This window comes from Schistocerca serialis, chromosome 1 (assembly GCF_023864345.2).
Source record: "Schistocerca serialis cubense isolate TAMUIC-IGC-003099 chromosome 1, iqSchSeri2.2, whole genome shotgun sequence".
Lineage (NCBI taxonomy): Eukaryota > Metazoa > Arthropoda > Insecta > Orthoptera > Acrididae > Schistocerca > Schistocerca serialis.
This window is the reverse complement of record NC_064638.1, coordinates 496,269,882-496,285,351: the sequence shown is the minus strand read 5'-3', so window position 1 is coordinate 496,285,351 and position 15,470 is coordinate 496,269,882. Positions and strand designations below refer to the sequence as shown.

The window sequence follows — 15,470 nt, the reverse complement described above, 5'->3', positions numbered from 1 at the left end:
ATCCTCTTGGTTGTAGTTTCAGTTGATACTATAGACGAATACATTACCGTCCCTAATCGGCTAAACAATGCCACTACATCTACATCTACATTTATACTCCGTAAGCCATCCAATGTTGTGTGACGGAGGGCACCTTACGTGCCTCTGCATTACCTCCCTCTCCTGTTCCAGTCGCGTATGGTTCGCGGGAAGAACGACTGCCGGAGAGCGTCCGTGCGCGCTCGAATCTCTCTAATTTTACGTTCGTGATCTCCTCGGGAGGTATAAGTAGGGAGAAGCAATATATTCGATACCTCATCCAGAAACGCACCCTCTCGAAACCTGGACAGCAAGCTACACGGCGATGCAGAGCGTCTCTCTTGCACAGTCTGCCACTTGAGTTTGCTAAACATCTCCGTAACGCTATCACGCTTACCAAATAACCCTATGACGAAACGCACCGCTCTTCTTTGGATCTTCTCTATCTCCTGTGTCAACCCGACCTGGTACGGATCCCACACTGGTGAGTAATACTCAAGTACAGGTCGAACGAGTATTTTGTAAGCCACCTCCTTTGTTGATGGACTACATTTTCTAAGGACTCTCCCAATGAATCTCAACCTGGCACCCGCCTTACCAACAATTAATTTTATACGATCATTCCACTTCAAATCGTTCCGTACGTATACTCCAAGATATTTTACAGAAGTAACTGCTACCAGTGTTTGTTCCGCTGCCGTATAATCATACAATAAAGGATCCTTCTTTGTATGTATTCGTAACACATTACATTTGTCTATGTTAAGGGTCAGCTGCCACTCCCTGCACCAAGTACCTGTCCGCTGCAGATCTTCCTGCATTTCGCTGCAATTTTCTAATGCTGCAACTTCTCTGTATACTACAGCATCATCCGCAAAAAGCCGCATAGAACTTCTGACACTATCTACTAGGTCATTTATATATATTTTGAAATGCAATGGTCCCATAACACCCCCCTGAGGGACGCCAGAGGTTACTTTAACGTCTGTAGACGTCTCTCCATTAAGAACAACATTCTGTGTTCTGTTTGCTAAATACTCTTCAATCCATCCTCACACTTGGTCTGATATTCCGTAGTCTCTTACTCTATATATCAGGCGACAGTGGGGAACTGTTTCGAACGCCTTCCGGAAGTCAAGGAAAATGGCATCTACCTGGGAGCGTGTATCTAATATTTTCTGGTTCTCATGAACAAATAAAGCGAGTTGGGTCTCACACGATCGCTGTTTCCGGGATCCATGTTGATTCCTACAGATTAGATTCCGGGTTTCCAAAAATGACATGATACGCAAGCAAAAAACATGTTCAAAAATTATACAACAGATAGATGTCAGAGATATAGGCCTATAGTTTTGCGCGTCTGCTCGACGACCCTTCTTGAAAACTGGAACTACCTGTTCTCTTTTCCAATCATTTGGAACCTTCCGTTCCTCTAGAGACTTGCGGTACACTGCTGTTAGAAGGGGGGCAAGTTCTTTCGTGTACTCTGTGTAGAATCCATTTGGTATCCCGTCAGGTTAAGTGGACTTTAATTTGTTGAGTGATTTCAGTTGCTTTTCTGTTCCTTGGACACTTATTTCGATGTCAGCCATCTTTTCGTTCGTGCAAGGATTTATAGAAGGAAATGCAGTGCGGTCTAGGATTTAGAGAAGGAAATGCAGTGCGGTCTTCTTCTGTGAAACAGCTTTGGAAAAAGGTGTTTAGTATTTCAGCTTTATGCGTGTCATCCTCTGTTTCAATGCCATTATCATCCTAGAGTGTCTGGATGCGCTGTTTCGATCCACTTACTGATTTAACGTAAGACCAGAACTTTCAAGGATTTTCTGTCAAGTCGGTGCATAGAATTTTACTTTCGAATTCACTGAACGCTTCGCGCATAGCCTTCCTTACGCTAACTTTGACAGCGTTTAGCTTCTGTTTGTCTGACAGGTTTTGGCTGCGTTTAAATTTGCAGTGAAACTCTCTTTGCTTTCACAGTAGTTTCCTAACTTTGCTGTTGAACCACGGTGGGTTTTGTCCCGTCCCTCACAGTTTTACTCGGCACGTACCTGTCTACAACGCATTTTACGATTGCCTTGAACTTTTTCCATAAGCACTCTATATTGTCAGTGTCGGAACAGAAATTTTCATTTTGATCTGTTAGGTAGTCTGAAATCTGCCTCCTATTACTCTAGCTAAACAGATAAACCGTCGGTACGGTTAGAACGTATTTTAGGTAAAAATTTATATTTCTGAAGGTACTGAAGTTAATGGTTTCACATATTAACACTATGGTTGTGTTGGCCATAGAATTTGCTATACTAAGCATGAAAAAGTACTGCACGCAGCGTTAAGCAAGTGCACGGCTCGCCCGGCCCTCTAGCCATCTTTAGCTGTGCGAGCGTGAGAACCAAAATTTGCTCTCGTCCCGGTTCGGCTGCAAGCTACGCTTTCAATGCAAGGCGACAACCCGTAAAAATGTGCTATGTTACAGGTTATTTGGCTTTTCTATATGCTCAGTCCTATCGACAATAATTTCTTTTATACATATATAAATTAAACTCCCCACTGCAGCTTCTGCATGTTCAGGATAATGCCAGGGACTACTGTGATAATTTCGATACGGTTTTCACTGATAGGCTGAGTCATGAGGAAGGTTCGTGTGCATAATTCGTAAATATTTTGTGCAAATTGGATAAACTATGGTGAATTACGGCCCTTCACCACCGTGGAAACAATGCTCTTGCCATCTGGCTGTGAATGAAAGACCTCCTTCGAATGACCGGTGTAGGCGGTAGGTTGCGCCAGCCTCCCAGTAGCGGTAGTTCGCTTCGAGCTCCCGATAGTGGTAGCTCGCAGCGGATGGCACTGTAGCCGGGCAGCCTTACGCCTATCGCCTGTCACATAGAATAAATCTGCCGCTGTCGCCAAACCTTTCTTCTCGCGATGCAATGTAGAACAGAGCTGTTGCACTTTGTTTGTATGGGATGAGGTTTCAAATTCCCATAAAACTTCTGTTGGAGCGTTATGAAGGGCACTGTGACGTCCGCGTAACAAATGTATCCCTATGGGGGTCTATATTGTTTTGTTCTCAGGACTCTTCCATGAAATCTTACCAGTACTGGAGACAGGGACGAAGGCAGACTAAGTCAATGCATCTCGGAAAAGGTGGTACATGTGGCCACATGCATAACAAAATTGGAACTTAAAACTAATACGAGATTTCACTCAAAAAATAAGTAAATATGGAAGATTATATGTAAACTGAAGGGGGATAACTGCTATCAGCTGCAGCGGGACATTCAGCGGAATCAGCGGTGACGAGCGAAAATGCGTGTCAGACTGGGATTCGAATCCTGGACCTCTTGCATACCATGCAGGTGTGGTAACCGCTGTGCCATCCTACACGCAGCGCTATCGAAACTGCACGAACTATCTCGATACTCCCCACGGTCGAGCCACACACCCACCGACGCCACCTATCCGTAGCCCATGTCCATTAAACTCCCGTACGCTACTCAGAGATTCCCACAGGAGGTCGGACGCATCGGTGCTTTCGCAGTGAAGAAAGTGGATCCATCTCCCAGCCAGACTTACGAATTTTTTGAATGCATGGTGTCTGTTCCTTCGAAAGAACAGACACCACGCAGATCCCGCAACTGTGAAATATTACATGCGCACTGAAGGTGGATGACTGCTACTGCATAGGGACTGCGGAGAGGTGGTGCTCGATGGGAGTGTAGAATGGTCGTGAGGCGTACCGAGATAATACGTGCAGAGGCTATAACTCTGTGTGCCGGATGGCGCAGCGGTTACCGAACCTGCCTAGTAAGCAGGAGATCCCGAGTTCGAATCCCGGTCTTGTACACGCATTCGCTCGTCACCACTTAATATCCGCTGCAGCTTACTGCAGTCATCCCCCTTCAATTTACATGTAATCTTTCACTGCTGCGGGATCTGTGTGGTATCTGTCCTTTTGAAAGTAACGGTCACCCTGCATTCAAATATTAAATTTAAAAAAATGTAAATATGGAAGAGATAACATTAGTGCCTCCTGAGAATTTTTCTACAATGGAGTTCTTAAATTTTTAGTTATATGAAAGTGAAGGCATTCAGTTACCCAAAGTTGTTCTCTGATTTTTACTTATAATACCACATAGTGGCCTGTGCACGCTGTGCCAGTCAAGTCGTCCGTCCCTAGCTATTGTGCGAAGCTGGGGCGGGTTGCTAGTTTTTCATATATTCATGAAACCTTTAGTTCACAAATGGACACAAGTATGTGTTTTACTCTCTCGTTATCACTGTTATCGTGTAAGTGTCGCTCAGTTCTTCATGCACTTACCAAATTACACAGTGAAACGAAAATGGGTTTTTAATCTGCGATTAAAAGTGTAATATAGTATTGTGATCTATTAAGGGATAATTTTGTCATTTCAGAACAAGTATTCAACAAAACCTCGCAAATCTCAGCACGCAGTATAAATTCCATTCCACTTCATAACTTTAGATGGATCGGTTTATCCGAGAAGCAAAGTGAAATGTGTTGCGTAATTTTGAATCAAAAGACTCTCGTAGACGGCGTTTACGCAAGCTAGCATTATATGCTCATTACTAAATTTTTATGCATTTTTTTATCTCACGTCTTCGTTTGCATTTTTTTATTCCTCCACTACACTAGGACTCTATAGATATGCTTATGACTCACTTCTTTTAACGTGAATTCTCCTAAAACTTAGGTCACACAGCGCCATTTGTGCTTGCTTCATTCTGAAAATTATCTTTTAGCTAATTTTAGCGAAGGAGTGATGTCCTTTTGTCTTCAAAAGAGTGAACTGAGCTCAAACTCTAGCGGTTTGCTTCCACCGAAAAGTATTACAAAAGATGGTAAAATTTCCAAACTACAAAACTCAGTAAATAAATACCCAAATAAACTATACAATTGCATGGCGACGTAAAATAATTGTTATTCCTCCTCAGTTTAATGCAAGTGGAGTAATCAGAAAGAATAGATGAAAGTTTACTTTACACACGCATTGACCAAAATAAATATCATTTACCGAACTCACCTACATCCAATAATTTTAACTGCAAGCACGGAAGAAATGCAAGAGCTGTAAATCCAAAAGATTAATACGACTACTTATTTTCCTTGAAAGTTGGTAATCATTGTAAGCAGCGAAATTAATTCTATTATCTTAGCCACACTCTATTACTTACGAAGGAAAGTCAAAAAAAATCAAACACCTTTCGCGTTAAATAGAACTAATCAAAAACATTTATGATGGGATATTACTCGTGTTTAACCGTATGAACGAAACACGCAGGGCTGCTTGAAGAAGCTGCATAATGAAAACTGTTCTACATTTACATTTCGCAAGCCACGATACAGAAAAAGGCGGCGGTTACTTCGCATCAGTGTATTTTCTACTCCAGTCGCGTGCTGATATAAAAATGGCTGTATAGGACCCATTCCCTCAGTCACGTACTCATGCCAGAATTGTATGGATACGTCACACACCTATCCGATTTTGCGAAAACAATGTCGTCTTTCATCCAAAGAATCCCATTCAAGTTACGTGAATCTCTGCTTTCACATTTTATTCACGCTGTATCGATCTATTATGACCTTAAGAAACAATCTCTGAATTCAATGCCTACTGTGATGCCCACTTCATATGAGTTGCAGCAGTCAGAATTAGTCACCTGCACAAAGTTTTCACAATCTACTGCGTGAACTAAAATGAATCAGGTCACTAAAATAGAGGAAGTAGATGGTTAGATAATCATTACAACTAGTAGACTAATTACAGGAGACAATCTCAGAGAGAGTGTGTACAGTCCATTTACAGGGTCGTTATCAGCCTAGTAATGTCAGAGAAGACAACTATTTCACAGCCAAGCTATTCCTGTTCATTTAGGACATGCCATAACAAGTTACCAGCAAAAGGTTTATATTCTTTATTACCAATCATGTACGTATTACGTTGTACACTCTTTGGTGGATGTTTTCTCTGTTATTCTGAAAAATATTTATACCTACCAACCATGTTCGTATAACGTTGCACATTCTTTGGTGGATGTTTTTTCTCTGTTATTCTGAAAACTATTTATACAATCAGTTTGTGACAAGAGGAATGACTTTCTCATAAAATTGACTCTTTTCATAATTTGTAAAGTATTCTCATATGAGACACTATATTACAATGCGCAATTTAAATTAATGTTTTGGTCTGTGCTACAAGTAAAATGCCAGAGTACAAATTTGAATGCTTCTTTAGTGTAACTATTCTCATTTAGGCCTAGAATACTGGTGACTGGATTCTGCAGAAAAACTAAATAACACATGTGAATCTCAAATCATATCCAGTTTATACGCAAAAACTAATACTACATCTATGACTGATACCATCAAAAAGCTAATCAAATCACAGGAGAAATAGAAACAAATGCTACACAGTCACAACAAAAATAAATTGCTGTTCATACAATGTTACAACATTCATCGGAGTTGGAGGCTTAAATATAGCAGCCCGGACACGCAGTACAACGTAGTTGTGAATAAAAAATTCGATTAAAATATTTATAAATTTAAGAAAGCAAGTGTGTGCCAGTAAAACGTCAGAAATATAAATCAGTACAAATGGAAAAAGACTTACACATATTTGAAAGCAAAATATTCAGAGCATCGAACGCCAGTGGAAAATGAAAACACCTTATGTTTATGGAACATCGTACTCTAGTAACCACATCCTCAGAAAACAGATCTCCAGATTCCGAAGCGCAACAATACCTGTTACCACGTACTGACTGCTACCGCAGTCAGAACGCATTAGCAGAAGATAAGAAACTTATCTATGCATATACCTCACAGAGCAGTTAAACCGGTTAGAAACTGCGAATGTCGAAAATAACTGTTCTATCGGAATTTCCTTCCCCCATGCACCTTTCTACTTTTTCAGTAAGAAAAGTATACGTTTAAACACTCACTCACACACGCACACACACACACACACACACACACACACACACACACACACACGTGTATATATATATATATATATATATATATATATATATATATATATATATGTGTGTGTGTGTGTGTGTGTGTGTGTGTGCGTGTGTGTGTGTGTGTGTGTGTGTTAGTTTTCGAATCTCACTTACGAGCGAAAAACTAGATGGTGGAATAAATTTATACCTCACCCAGTTTCGCGTGCATGCGAATGATACCAGATGTGCAACTGAGTAATTCTGTGTAAACTTAATACTATCAGAAATATGCACGCAGAGCCGCAAAACCTTAGTTACATTGACATAGCCTTTAACACACCGGGCAGTCATAATATCAGTTTCATAGCGAACTCGAAGACACGATGGTCTTTCTAATACGTTGAAATCAACATATCGTACACGCTCGTAAACAATTTAGAGAAAGAAAATATTTAACACTGAGGCAGCTCACAGCTGAAGCTTTTAGTCGGAATTCTGTAAGAACGTTCATTGTAGCACATTGGGATAGTCATTAAAACCAGCATTCTTCTTTGCACATGAACGCTCACTACAGCCTGGCGTAAGATATTACAGAATAGTTTTAGAACAATGATACAGTCATGTCGATTACATATTTAGATGTAACTTGTAAAGCGGTATGAAACGGAACGAACACGTAAGGACTGCAGCAAATCAGGCGAATTGTCGACTTCGGTTTATTGGGAAACTTTTAGGAATGTTTGGTTCATCTGTAAAGGATACCATGTATAGAATAGTGAAAACTATTCCATGGTACTGCTCGAGTGTTTGAAATCCCCACCAGGTCGGATTAAAGGAAGACATTGAAGCAATTCAGAGGCGGGCTGCTAGATTTGTTACCTGTATATTCGACCAACACACGAGTATTACGGAGATGCCTCATAAACTCAAATGGGAATTGCTGGAGGGAAGACGACAATCTTTTCGTGGAACACTACTGAGAAAACATAGAGAACCAACATCTGAAGCTGACTGCAGAGCGATTCCCATTCTGCCAGCGTACATTTCACCTAAGGACAACTAAGATAAGAGAAATTAGGGATCGTATGAAAACATATTGATAATCGTTTATTCCTTCGCTCTATTTGCCACTGCATCCGGAAAGTAAAAGACTAATAGTGGTACAAGGTACCTCTCCGCCAAGCAGCATATAGTGCAGAGAACTGATGAATGGTGGAGGCTCTAGCAGTTCACCCTGAACGTAAATCAATGTAACATATGGTACATTAGGAAAAGAAATCCACTGCTGTACAGCTACACTATTGATGATGAACAGCTGGAGACAGCGTCTGCGTTAAATATCTAGGTGTAGCCACCCAGAGCAACCTTAAGTGGAATGGCCACATAAAACAGATAGTGGGAAAATCAGACACCAGACTCAGATACATCGGAAGAATCTTAATGAAATTCATCCACGAAGAAGTGGCTTCTAAGGCACTTGAACATCATCTGCCGGCGTGTGTAGTGCCAACAGTAAAATTCGGAGGCGGTGGTGTTATGGTGTGGTTGTGTTCTCATGGAGGGGGCTTGCACCCCTTGTGGTTTTGCGTGGCACTATCACATCACAGGCCTACATTGATGTTTTAACCGCCTTCTTGCTTCCAACTGTTGAATAGCAATTCGGGGATGGCGATTGCATCTTTCAACACGATCGAGCACCTGTTCATAATGCACGGCCTGTGGGGAAATGGTTACACGACAGTAATATCCCTGTAATGGTCTGACCTGCGCAGAGTCCTGACCAGAATCCTATAGCACACCTTTGGGATGTTTTGGAACGCCGACTTCGTGCCAGACCTCACCGACCGACATCGATGCCTCTCTTCAGTACAGCACTCCCCAAACAACCTTCCAGTGCCTGATTGAACGTATGCCTGCGAGAGTGGAAGCTGTCAACATGTCTAATGGTGGACCAACGCCATATTAAATTTCTGCATTACCGATGGAGGGCGACACGAACCTGTATGTTATTTTCAGCCAGGTGTCCGGATACTTTTGATCACATAGTGTATATGCTTTAAAAATATATCACCATAACTTTAGGTTACAAAAGACTAATATGGTTCATTAGAACCGAAACATGTTTGGACGATGAAATGCAAAAAATCTGTTTGATGCATGACTGTGATATTCATTAATTTATTATCCTGTGACCAGAAGAAGTAAGAAAGTTATGATTATTAATGAATGGGAAATTATGTTGGCCGAACAATGGCAAGATGTTGAAGTTCGTAAATAATGTTGATGTTACACTCATAATTCGATGTTGATGTTATAACAAATTGTTATCACTTTAGGTATGAAGTGAGAGAGAACACCTTCTATACAGACATGATCTTTTTTTCTTTCCCCCAAACAAATTTGTGTCTATCGAGGTGTAGAAATATAAAGAGGCGTATAGGAGTACCATTGGTTATCATTTTCTCCACACACTGATTACTTCATTTTTAGCACGTTCGTTAGACTATTTCTTAACCTGATAATACTCATTGAGTTCACTATTTGCGAGCAAGTTTCCAGAAACTGAAGCTACAGCAGGCATCTGCTTCCTTTCTCAAATAGTTGACCTTTCTGCGCTCGTTCTCACATAATGCTCTTTGTTTTTCAACTTCCGGTAGACAGTCTATGAAATCGTCTAGAAACCATTGGTGCATATTTCGTTCGTTTCAGCTTATGCTGAGATGTAAAAACGCTGTTGTTTTTGTTGATGCGTGGTCTGAGGTCCCTTGAGAGCATTATCCAGCTAGTCAGCACGTCCAGTCTAGCGGTTCGAGATTGGCTTGCTTAACATTGTAGCAATTAAGCAAGTACGCCTCTATGGAGGCCTGGAGGCGCCAGAGACAACAACGACCCGATTATCGAACGGTCTCCTTAACAGATACAACCACTATGTAACGAGCCTTCGGTTTCTGCAGAAGCACCTATAAACAACCGATTCTATGGAACAATCATAGTAAATCCTGTGTCATAATAACGGTGACGTAGGAATGATCCGTTTCGAAGGTACTAGACGCCTGACTTCTTTATCACCCACTCATTCATCGTTGATTATATAAGCTCTGTGGTACTTCTCGAATGCAATATGCAATTAGTAACCAATAGCAGGGCAGCGAACATCTATCACGTTGACGGTGTTAGTTCATCTACTGCAACGCTGCGCAAACAAAAATTCTGTATGAATACAACCATCTCAGTCCCAAACTGCCCGCACTTCTCCAGTGCGATGACTGGAACAGAGGTAACAGAACGAGATGAAAGAGTGTCATGTATCAATTTGGTTTTCCGAAATAATCTGGCAGGCAGACCCAGATTTGTTTCCAGTAATGTCAGACAGCACTGTGGCAAAAAGATACAGTAGTATGTTTTTCAGCTTTTGTTGTTACGGCGTTGATCTAACTCTGCTGTTTTCCCAACTACCTTTCCTGCTTTTACACATACATTCTTCATTGTATATGAGGTCAGTACTACACAGAACACCTGTAAGTAGCGTAGGGGCTCGGATTTCTAGAAAAACAAAAGGCAGGTTTCAGTCTTGAAAACCCCTGTATTATAACACTTCCTTGCACATACGGAGAAGAAGGCTGAAAAAACTACATCATTAAGGGCTTTACTTGCTTGTTTGCAATACAACGTCATTCTCAGGTGTGACATATGTTTTATTACGATCAGTATAATCTACATTGTTTGAGTGTTGGAGTTATACGAATATTGTATCTTACTGTCGTCACTGGAATACACTCGCTGAAATTCTGAAGACAGTAGATGTGAAAACACAGCGAGGGAAACGTTACATACAACGTGTTCAGAAACCAGACGCATCTAGAAGAGTCGAAGGGCATGGAAAGGAACCAGTGGTTGAGAAGGAATTGAGACAATGTTACAGCCTATCACCGGTGTTATTCAATGGAATTAAAGTTCACTGAGGAGAAATAAAAACCTTGAGGTTTGCCTATGAGATTGTAATTATGTCAGAGACCGCAAAGGATCTGCGAGTGCAGTTGAACGGAATGGAAAATGTCGTGAAATGAGAATGTAAGATGAAAATTAACGAAAGCAAAACAAGGAAAGGCAAACGCAGGTAGTCGAAGTAAGTGAGGTGATGCTGAAGGAATTACATTAGGAAATGAGACATTAAATATAGTAGATGAATTTTGCTACTTGGGCAGAAAAATAACTGAGGATGGCTGAAGTAGAAAGGATATAAGATGTAGGCAGGCAGTAGCATGAAAAGCATTTCTGAGAAAGAAAAATTTGCTAACATCGAGTATAGATTTCAGTGTTAGGAAGTACTTTCTGAATGCATTTGTCTAGAGGTAGTTATGTACGAAAGTGAGAAGTGGACGATAAACAGTTTAGACAAGAAGAGAATAGAAGCTTGTGAAATGTACCGCTAAAGAAGAATGCTGGAAAGTGGATGGATAGATCGCGTGACTAGTGAGGAGGTACTCAGCAAAATGGGGAGAAAGGAAATTTTTAACATTACTTGACTACAAGAAGGGATCGGTTGATAGGATACATTCTGAGACACCAAAGAATCATTCGATACTGGAGGGAAGTGTGAGAGAGGGCTAAAAGTTTCAGAGAGGTCAAGAAGCGTTTAGAGTAAGCAGGTTCAAATGGATGTTGGTTGCAGTAGTTATTTGGAGATGACGAGGCTTAAACAAGATTGTGTGGAGAGCTGCATCAAAGCAGTCTTCAGACTTAAAATCACAACAACAACAACAGTAATAATAACAACTGCAATCAAATCACTTACAGAAGTTGATGACATTCCATTCGGTAAAGCAGAAACTAGACGGCGTCAGAATCCAACTTTTTCTTTGCTATTGAAATATCTGCTTACGTTTTAGAATTAATAAAAATTATGGACGCAACTCATTTGCATCCATCGACTGTAACCTTAACGAAATATCAATTCTGTATATAGTATTGTGCATGATAAGTGCGTAACGCATCGTAGTTGACACTATTTACTGAATGTTGTGTTATCCTACTGGGGTAGTTTTATCGGTATGAATGACGGACTTATCACGATGATGTTAACATTTTTCTTAGGGAGCTCAACAATATGATTATCAGCACTCTTGCAGAATATTAACGTGATGCTTTGTGAAAATAAAGTCTTTCGTCTTAAGGTATCTTCTTGGGGCAACGGTGCATGTACACATATTATAGGCTTCAGAGACAATCCGCCAGTGACAACAGTGGGTGCTTTATCAACATTTCAAAGTGAATAGTAAAAAGCACGCATAAAAACGTACACATCCTCAAGAGCGCTCATGCCTTTTCGTCGCACTTAAATGATGGTGGAGGTGGTGGTGGTTGTGGTGGTGGTGATATGGTGTGACGTAATACTAAATAAAACGATAATTAGCTGAATAGTGCAACAAGTTGCTTCCTGAACACATGGCTGGCGGATTGCTAATAAAAACAGTGAAAGAGGCAGCCACTGTGAGTACAAATAAATGCTGGTTAACAATTGTATGCATGGATTTTGCAAGTGCTTCAATAAAAATCTGGATACCAGTTTAAGATACATGGCCTCAGACAATAAAGCAAACAAGGTTACAAACAAAATACCTCTATTGACCTTCAAAGTAATCACCATTAGCTAGAACGTACTTCTGAAATCGGTTTTAAAGTTGCAAACTTTCAGAAAACGCTTCTTATGGGAATTGTTCGAAGCTCCGTGGTCACGCGTTGCTGGATATCCGCAACGTCTGCGAACGTTCCTTAATAATTGTGCTTACAGTGTCTTTGCTTACCTTCAAACTTTCTGCTCTCACTCCCAAAGACAGCCTTCGATCTTCTGCAAGCAGCCGTCGTATTCGTGTCATTGCAAAATGGAGCCACGCATTACACGACGTTCTGCTTCAAATTAGAGGAAATGCAGACGGAGACTCGTGGAATGTTAGTGCAAGTCTACGGTGATGAAGCACTGAACAAAAGTGTGTAGCTGAGTGGCTGAAACGCTTTAGAGACGAGTAGGACGGTCTCGAGTTTGAGCCGCATTCGGATCAACACGCACAATCCCAGAAAACTACGGACGAATGCGACAGGACGCTTGCAGATGTTCGGCGGTCGTCTTTGAGAGGAGAAGAATTGAAAATAAGAAAGTATATGGTAAATACCATATTCAATGAACTGTGGATGAAGCCCGACCCACAGGCATTATACGCATTGATAAAAAATGATAGAGCATTGAGACTGGCTAGTTTCCAGCTGAAATCTAGATCTGCCAATAAAATTTAAAAAGGATGACTGGTAGCTGAAATCTATTATTTACAAATCAATAACAGTCGCTGCGTGCAACAGCCTTTTGAATGAAAGGCAACCTGATAAATACTATTCTTCATGAAAATTCACAGCCGCTGTGGATATCCAAAACAAGTGACCATGGTGATCGTGTGAGTCCACAAGAAGCATTTCATGTCAGTTTCCGACAGGTTTAAATAACATGTTAGAAGTGTCTTGTAGCGAATGGTGATGACTTTGAGAGCTAATAAAAGTGTTTTGTTTGTAACTTATGTCCTTCATTTTTGTGATCATACACCGAACTTTGTAGACGCACCTTATATAATAAGTAATGAACTTCCAGTCAAAACTGTAAAATTATTTATATATTGTGGCTAGTTTGATCACCGACTAATAAAGGATGAACAAGCTACTTTGAGGTACGGTTAATATAACCTATCCAACAATTTGTGCAGGTGTCCAGCAAACAATTCATACTTTAAAACAATTTACACATTTCTATCACTGTTATGTAGCACAGTGGAAGATTAGCTATCAAGAAAAACTGCTACTTCTTGTCAGAATACAAAATGCAATCATGTAACACGCGGCGCACCGACACTATTACGCCACAAGCACTGGTGGATCCTTTCCGCCAGAGGAAGCGGCTGTGTGTCTGTGTCCTGTTGTTAGTGGTAACTGCAACGATAATCACCATGGTTAAAGTGTAAGCTTTACCAACTTTAATTTGTCCTCCAGCCACACATACTCCCACTGCCGCTGACATGCACATTTGCTCCTCGGCAACGAATCAATAGCAGTTAAGGGAGAGTATGACACGGTAGATTACATTTCTTGCTTGCATCCGTCGCTCCCGTGTGGTGTTGCTCGTTTCCCAGGATTTCCACATTGTCCGGTACCCAGTAGAATGACATTTCCTTCCCTTGACGTCTTGTGACTTTATTTTTTGGACCACTTTGCCTGCTATGGGTATTTCCTGAACCATGTGTGAGCACATAGGGACTCAAGGCGGACGGAAACCTTATTCCATCGGTTGTACTTCATTTGTTGCAGTACCGTTAGGTTTGTATTGAGCTCTGGATCCAATGATGTAACTTCGTCTGGTAGTCTAATCCTAAAGACAATGTCAAGGAAATCTTCTGAGCAACGGCACCGCTGTAAATAACTGTTCAATTTCGGTGCTCACCCAAAAAAATTTTGAGGTTTGCTTAAAAGTAAAATATGCTGTACAAGATTACTTATAACTTGTCAAGTTCAAAAACAGCCTTGCTTTCAGTTCTAACCACAGAGGACATCTGTGCCGACCTTGTATCAACACATACAGGTTTCCCACAACGAGCTCTAAAGGTTTGTTCTGATCACAAACGGCCTTGCTGCGTTTCTGTGGTTTACGTACACTCGTTTTGCTGTTGGTCAGACAAAAAGATTAAAGTCCAGAGACTGTGGGGACTGACCAAAACTTACAATGTCACACCAGGAAAACTTCTGCCGCATGGTTACAGACGATTCCCTAGCTTAAACTCTGGGGCTGGATGGAGGGATCGTGCTGAAGTCCCCTGTCGCCAATCTAATGCCTCAAGGTGAACATAATCCAAGGTATTTAAACGGAATGGTCGTGCAGAACGATACACAATAGAGCCATAATACTGTTGAGACCAAACTATGGCTCTTAACCTCTAGGCCTAAATACTTCGAGTGCTGTAACACCACCCATCCTTAGTTCCAACCAGACCAGATGGTTTCAGGTTTGCAGGGTCATTACTTTGTTATACAATGAGCTATTATTCTAAACAAATAAGATATAGTGTTAACTTTAAACAGTAAATGATTAATAAAAGCTGCAACTGTCGGACTAACAAGTTATCTCCGATCTTTATGCCTTCAGATTTTGTTGTTTTTGTCTCTTTAGTCTTATTAACGACGAAAGTGCGAAATGTGCCTTTGAATATCTTTTCTAGTAACGGCATTAATGTTACTGACTTCTGCCTAGAAAATTCCAGAGTTAAGTTAACAGGAAAAGGCGACCTTAAATTACTTCAAGATGACCTTACATTATTTCAGAGTCGCAATATCCCGTTGCAGAACTCTTTATTTTCATTAACGAATGCAAAAATTTCAAGCAAGATGCTGTGAAACAGGATGATGACTGAAACACCTGCAATCTTTCCATGAATTTTCAACAGTCCTTC

General features: G+C 40.9%; 1 protein-coding gene across 1 annotated transcript in view; it reads left to right on the top strand.

The window, feature by feature from the left end:
- LOC126473985 (potassium voltage-gated channel subfamily H member 8) overlaps positions 1–15,470 on the top strand; it is a 493,833-nt gene that overhangs the window by 184,857 nt on the left and 293,506 nt on the right. The window lies entirely within an intron of this gene.